The following is a 7,362-nucleotide window of genomic DNA, read 5'->3' as shown; positions in this document are numbered from 1 at the left end:
TAAGGGGATTGTTTAGGTAGCTTTAATATAACGACGCTCCAGGGAAAGAAGATATTAATTCCGACATTCTGGCTCATTCTGCCCATATTTTTCCTGACCGAGAGGTTATTATTTCATATGCGTCTTTACTAGAAACGTGCTTAACTTTAATGCTTAAATGACATTGCCATTTTAATTTCTGATGCTGAAGCCTGATGCCTTGCCAATCAAACTGATGTCCTCAGGACGAAGACTGATTCTGCTTTGCTGATCCCCCAGAGGATAGGTATATTCTAACTGTGATTACCATGCATATTTGCTTTTTCTTTCTAGGTACCAACTGCGCTGTTTTGATAGAGCCATAGTTAGATGTTTTTCCAAATATGTGTTGCTAAGTTTACTTATAAAGGTCAGACGCGCTAGCAGGAGACAATATTTGTTTCATATACCTTTGGGATACTACAGAACCCACAGAACATTTCTTATTGAACTTTGCTGGGCCCATGCAGCTTCTAATCACCATTTTTTAAGATCTTGAAATGCTCATCCCCTGTGAAAAGGTCACATTTCAATTCCCTGTATTTAGGAAACATCTTCAATGTCAATGTTGTTGCACACCAAGTAAATTTAGTTTTTCCACCCCCAAATGACAGACCTTTAGTTTGAGAAGAATCCACAATCACTTTAAAGAAAGTGATATATCCCATTAATGGATTAATCAAACGTTGTAGATCTACAGGGGTCAGATCTGTTAAAGGGACCTTCTGGTACATAATTTCACAATCGATCTGAAAGCCCTAGCTATCATCAAACATTCAAGAACGTCTAATGTTGGTGATTGTTAAAAATGAAGGAGTGCGAAAAGAACTGTTTTCTTTCCTCAGCACTGGCTGGCCCCTTAAAATCAGATCGTTTGCAAATGTCAGGAATGAGACTTGTGTTGTACCCAAGCAAGCAAGGGGAGGGTAGCATTTATATTTAGCAAAGTGATGGGTCATATCTGCAACATACAGGTTAATGCAACATACCTTTGCTTGCATCTGCAGGATGTCGGGATTTTCTCGGTGTCTGTAGCTTCACCTATCCATTTATATCAACGAATTGCACGTATTCGTGCAACAGTGTTGAATTAATTTCTAACTCTATGAGTTTTTTCAAAAACTTTGGCCAGTCGGTTCTATGGAAGGCTGCACTATAACCAAGGAAACAACAATGCAAGCTTCGACGAAAGCACAGGGCATCAGATGCTCACCGGTAGATTGTCATTCATTACATTGTACATCTGTACATCTTGGAGGCCCTTCTAGGGATGCTTGGGTAGCTTGCACTTAGAGACAATCCACATTCCTTAACTTCTGTTACACCAGTTTAAAACATAAATAAATTACCCTTTGAATCCAAAAGAGCTATAAGATAGCAGTTGTTGGATAAAAATAATCTTCTGTTTTTTGGGGGTCTTTCCCTTTTCTTCTACACTGCCGGAAAGAGTACGGATTTGAGACTATTTCAAATAAAGTGACTAATGTACGAGCACATTGTTTGGAATACAGTTTAAATAGGTTAACCATTATATTCTAAGGACGGGATCCTCTAGATGAATTTGCTTTCAATTTTAATATTTTTACCTGAGCTATTACTGAATTGCCTTGCACCAATTCCCCATCATCTACAGAAGGATGGGAATACTGTATATCGAAGCAGTGTGCAGTTTATAATCTCCACTAGTTAGACCACTATCAAACACTCTCCTTGTGAACAGTGAAGTGCCTAAGGTAACTAATGACCGGAATGTGACGATTTTAGTCTAGTTACATCAGTGGCTTTGATAGAAATTTGACGTAACACAGTCCAGCAACCCACACAATGGACAGACACAGTGCGTGTATATATGTATTTCTCTCTGACACTTATCAGGTCTTGATCGTGCATACAAAACTGCAAATAATAAATGAAAATAAAGCAAATGGCCACTGATGTTCTTTGGTTTTTCCTCTGGTAAAATGGACTATAGTTTAGTACTCTATTTAAGTCGAAGCCTACTGGAAAGCACAGCTGCCTGGTTTGCTAACATCTTGGGGACATTTGGAAAAGTTCCATGGGAATGCATTCTGCCCGGTGCTTACCAATGGCGTTGTAGTTTTTAACTCTAAAGTGCTTGCTTTTTATTTCCCGGCTCTATTTGTTTTAGGCTGTCCAGCTGGAGTTCCTCCCTTCTGTTGCCCAAACCGTATTTAATGTATTCTTCCACTAGCACTGGATTTCTATAAATAGGCTTTTAAATCCTGTTCTTATCTCATCACATTTGTTGTGGACTCAAAGACAGAGGTCAAATGTCAGGCTCTCTCTTCAAGGGAGCTTGGTGTTTACTTTTCTTTCTCTGACTTCTAAGTGAGAGGATTTATGTGACAATCATGCTGGCTACTGGGGATGTGCTTGAGGAAGCCTGTGTGATGGTTTATTCATGTCTTTACATGAACTGTGTAGAACTAGTAAAGCACAGAATTAGAAAATCACAAATGAAGCACATTTTGGGGTAATTATGAAGTGTGGTGGAATTAAATATTTTAATACAATCAAAATAAATCATACGTTAGATGATTAAATTTCCACACTTCATCAATTGTGTACTGTATATTTTTATCAATAAAACTGTATATCTGTGCAAATGTAATGGTCATTTCAGTTGAACTGTCTGTAATAGCGGTATGCTACCATACCATTCAAACTTCACTTTCCATCACCTCACTCTACTCTGCACAACTCCACATCACTGCACTCTTCTCTGCACCACTCTACCTTACTCCACTTCACTCATTGCCCTTCTACTTTACACCAGTCTATGCCAATGTACTCTATCACACACTCTTCTACTATGCACCAATGCACTTTTCGCTACTACACTCTATACCACTCCACTCTGCACCACTCTACTCTGCAACACTGCACTCTATGCTACTGCACTCAACTACAATTAACTCTACTCAGAAGCACTCCACACTATGCCAGTGCACTCTATGCCAATCCACTCTATGCCACTCTGATCTACTTTGCACTCCACGCCACGCCACTCTGCTCTACTGTACCCTACTGTGTACCACTCCACTCTACTCTAAAACAATCAACACTATGCTACTTCACTCTGTGGCACTCCACTCTGTGCCACTCCACTCTTCCCCACTAAACTGTGCACCACTCTAATCTGTGTCACTGAACTCTACTCTGTAACACCGCACTCTGCTCTGCATCACTCCACTGTATTCCACTTTACTCAAAACCAATGCACTCTATGCCAATCTTCTCTGCACCACTGCAGTCTACACAACAGCACTATAAGCCATTGCACTCTAGGTCATTGTACTCTATGTCACTGCACTCCATGGCACTCTGTTATACTCTACACCACTGTACTCTAAGCCACTGCTCTTTACACCACTCTAATTTGCACCACTCTACTGCATTCCATGCCAATGCACTCCATGCCATTCTATTATGCACCACAGCACTATATGACAGTCTACTCTGCAGCTCTGCACTTTTTGCCACTAAACTCTCTGCCGTTTTTCTCTACACCACTTCACTCTATGACACTTCACTCTTCTTTATGCCACTGAATGCCATTGCACTGTACTCCACTACACTCTTGTCTTGGACAGCTGGGTTGGAGAGCAGGCACAGGCCTACAGTGCCTTTTGGAGGGTGGAGTTGGCCCGCTCCATCCAATCAGCACTTTATTCATGCTGCTTAACAGACTGAAAACATCATCTTGATTGGATGAGAGAGTTGGCTGTGGGCTTTGCGCTCAGAGTACAGGCTGCAGAACAAGATGTGCTGCAAAACATTGAGTAAGGTAAGTGATTTTTAATTTATTTTATATTAGTTGTATATAATATTGCATACATTATGTTTTTTTGTAGATTTTTGTTTTTGTTTGCACCACCGGGAGAAGTTCTCCTGGGACCACACACTCATATGCCAAATCCAATATAAGGCCCTACCAAAGATTAATAAAAAGGAAAAAGTCAATGCTTTTCCTTAGTGGGCTCCCTTTGGCCTGTATGGGCCTGACCAGCTCTAGGCCTTTGTATATCTGGGCACTTATTATTCTTTCTGGGATCAACAAGTCCCCTTCCCCCTGCTCTCTTTCACTTTACCACAGCAAGTGTAAATCTTAGAGTCTCTGAATGCAAATAGAAGGCGCATGGAGAGAAGGTTTCCTCTCAGTCCCGGGGAAGACCGCATTCCACTCACTTTCTCTAAACAAGGACATTGTGAATGCAGCTGAGGCATCCCTACAGTGGGCTGTGTCTGTGGCTTTGAAGCGCCTGACCAGACAACTAATGATAATAGCTGTACAATGCAGAACCCTGGTTAGACAGCTAATGGTGATGGCTGTGCAATGCAGCATGGACCCCCAGCAAACCCTTTGGGAGAAGACCTAGGACCCTGGTGGCCTCAAGAATGTTAAGAAGTGCCCAAATCACCTGCTTTGGCTACACCTGTAGGGTTGGCTTCTCTTCCATGAGACTTCTTTGAGCGTCTCTGGATAGTGTAGTGAAGCTCTGGGCCAGTCACATGCTAACCCGCTTCGTGCATGACTCTACCTCTGCCGCTGATGAGAGTCATCCTCTTTCTGAAACTATAGATGGCAGGGAAGACCTACCTCCTGAATCAAGATGATCCTGACAAACCTTAGCCCAGCAGACATTGGAAGCTGAAATGCAGCCCTAAGCATTCCAAATGAGATTCTTCTCCCTCTAAAATAGGAGCGGGAGGATCAGCAGAGCCTGCGGACATGCTAGACCCTGAAAATATCTACCACCCAAGATCGGTAAACTCAGTTCTGTCAGACACAGTAGCCTGATATGTGACTAATCTTATCCACCAACCAATGGACAAGGAGGTGAGAGGCAACCTCAGGGAGAAAAGTCCAAGGACTTCTTATAACTATATAGGTTATCTAGGAAGAGGCCCTGTGTATATACCCAAATGTGCCTTTGAAGTGGGGGAGACTTTAAAGAGTGGCTTAGAAGTGCAAGAGGTCCCCTTTCAGTTCCATCCTGTCTGCCAGGGTCCCAGTAGGGGGTGTAGCAGTCCTTTGGATGAAGGCAGGCCCTCCACCCTCCCAGCCCAGGAAGACCCATTCAAAATGCAGATATATGCAAGTGAGGCTGAGTATCCTGTTTTTGGGGTGTGTCTGCGTGAATGCTGTCAACTAAACCCAGCCAGATGTGGATTGCTAGGCACAGAAAGATTTAAGTGCAGATAAAGGCTCACTTTCTAAAAGTGGTATTTCTAAAATAGTAATATTAAATACAACTTCACCAGTCTGCAGGATTTTATATCACCATTCTGGCCATGCTAAATATTACCTTCCTACTCCTATCAGATCAGCAGCTACCTCTCAAACAATGTATGAGGGCAGCCCCAATGTGAGCCTATGAAGGGAGCAGGCCTCACAGCAGTGTAAAAACGAATTTAGGAGTTTTACACTACCAGGACAAGTAAACTACACAGGTACATGCCCTGCCTTTTGCCTACACAGTACCCTGCCCTCTGGGTTACCTAGGGCATACCTTAGGGGTGTCTTATATGTAGAAAAAATTGAGTTTTAGGCTTGGCAAGTACTTTTAAATGCCAAGTCGAATTGACAGGGAAACTGCACACACAGGCCTTGCAATGGCAGGCCTGAGACAAGTTTAAGCGGCCACTGAAGTGGGTGGCACATCAGTAATGCAGGCCCACCAGTAGCATTTAATCTACAGGCCCTGGGCACATATAGTGCACTGTACTAGGGACTTATAAGTAAATTAAATAGTCCAATTGAGTATCATCCAATGTTACCAAGTTTAAAGGGAGCGAGCATATGACCTTAAGCACTGGTCAGCAGTGGTAAAGTGCCCAGGGTCTAAAAAAAAAGCAAAAACAGTATCTAAAAAGTGGAGGGAGGCAGGCAGGCAAAAAGTTAGGAGTGACCACCCTAAGGCTGTCAGGTCTAACAGTTTCTAATAACGTTTATGGTTATTAGAAACTCAAGAGATGGCAAGTTTGGATACCTACAAAAGCACGATTATCTCCATACAGTGGGCCAGAGTTATAAGGTCATAGCGCCACCTGAGCGTCACTTTTTGTGATACTCCGTTGGCGCTGTGCAGTGTGCTGTATTTACAAGGTGACATTATGGCTTGTTGTCACTTTGTAAATATGGCCCCTCCACATGCAGCACTTTGCTTGGAAGGGGCCTGCAATGGGTATTGCTGTGGGCGTTCCACAACAACACTCATTGCTTTTTGACGCTGCCCCAGATTTATGAGATTTCATTAATCTGAGGTAGCACCAAAATCCAACACCACTCCAGGGGTGGCGTTAGCATGGTGCAACGAGGAGAAATGCTTTCATTTCTCCTCGTTTTTTGCTCTTTCTATGTGTGCTGCATTCCGCTGCACACATGGAAAGAGCAAATCACCATAAAAGATTGTTTTTGTGCAGGAAGATGTCACTTCCTGCACAAAAACAATCTCCCCCTCAACGCAGCCATCCTTGCACCATTGCACAAGAGTGGCTGCATTGACGATTGGCAGCAACTTTAGGGACGGTGCTAGGGAGTACACAGGGGTGCGCTGTATTATTGTAAATACAGGGGATCCCTGCATTTTAGAAGTGGTGCAGCACAGCACTGTCAATTTTGTTGCAGCAGCCACACTGCACCACTTCTTGTAAATCTCGCCCAGTGTAGTTTTCTTACTGAAATTTGTACCAGTAGGGACGCAACAGGACCTTACGAAAATAATTCTATGTAGTAACATTTAAGGGATTTGTGGGACCACGGGACAGATTTTTTTGTGGCCTCCTGTTAGTATAATTTTTAATTTATATCCCCTTTTCAGTCCATTCAAGTCTTTGTGATGTTAAACAATATAGAATTATGTGCTAAACCTTCAGAAAAGTGGGGACACAAAACCAACTGAATGGTTAAGCTGTCTGGTGCCCACAGCCAAATAGCATCAAAAGAAAGCTTGAAAAGGCATTGATAAAGCAAATTCTTTTTGAGCTTGGGCCTGATTTTTTTACTTGCAACAACATCATTTTATGTGAAGGTAGTTATCTCACCTTGTAGGACTAAGGCCCTGGTGAAAATTCCGTTACGCTGCCCTAATCTTGCATAATGTCAATAATCTCGTATTACTTTTTATGTGAAATTATGCTGTTATGTCACATCACATAATTACATGCTGCTAATGCCAAACATTTAGCATGTATCCACTGGAACCTTACGAATAACCAGACAGTGAGTAGCTGTGCTTGCAGCACTTGTGTTTTTGATATATGTTTTAGCGCAAAATGTGTCCTCGTGGCAACAATTGATGCAAGAAAGCTGTCCACGCT

This window comes from Pleurodeles waltl, chromosome 1_1 (genome assembly GCF_031143425.1).
Source record: "Pleurodeles waltl isolate 20211129_DDA chromosome 1_1, aPleWal1.hap1.20221129, whole genome shotgun sequence".
NCBI classification, from domain to species: domain Eukaryota; kingdom Metazoa; phylum Chordata; class Amphibia; order Caudata; family Salamandridae; genus Pleurodeles; species Pleurodeles waltl.
The sequence above is the reverse complement of the archived record's forward strand: the minus strand, read 5'-3'. Positions refer to the sequence as shown.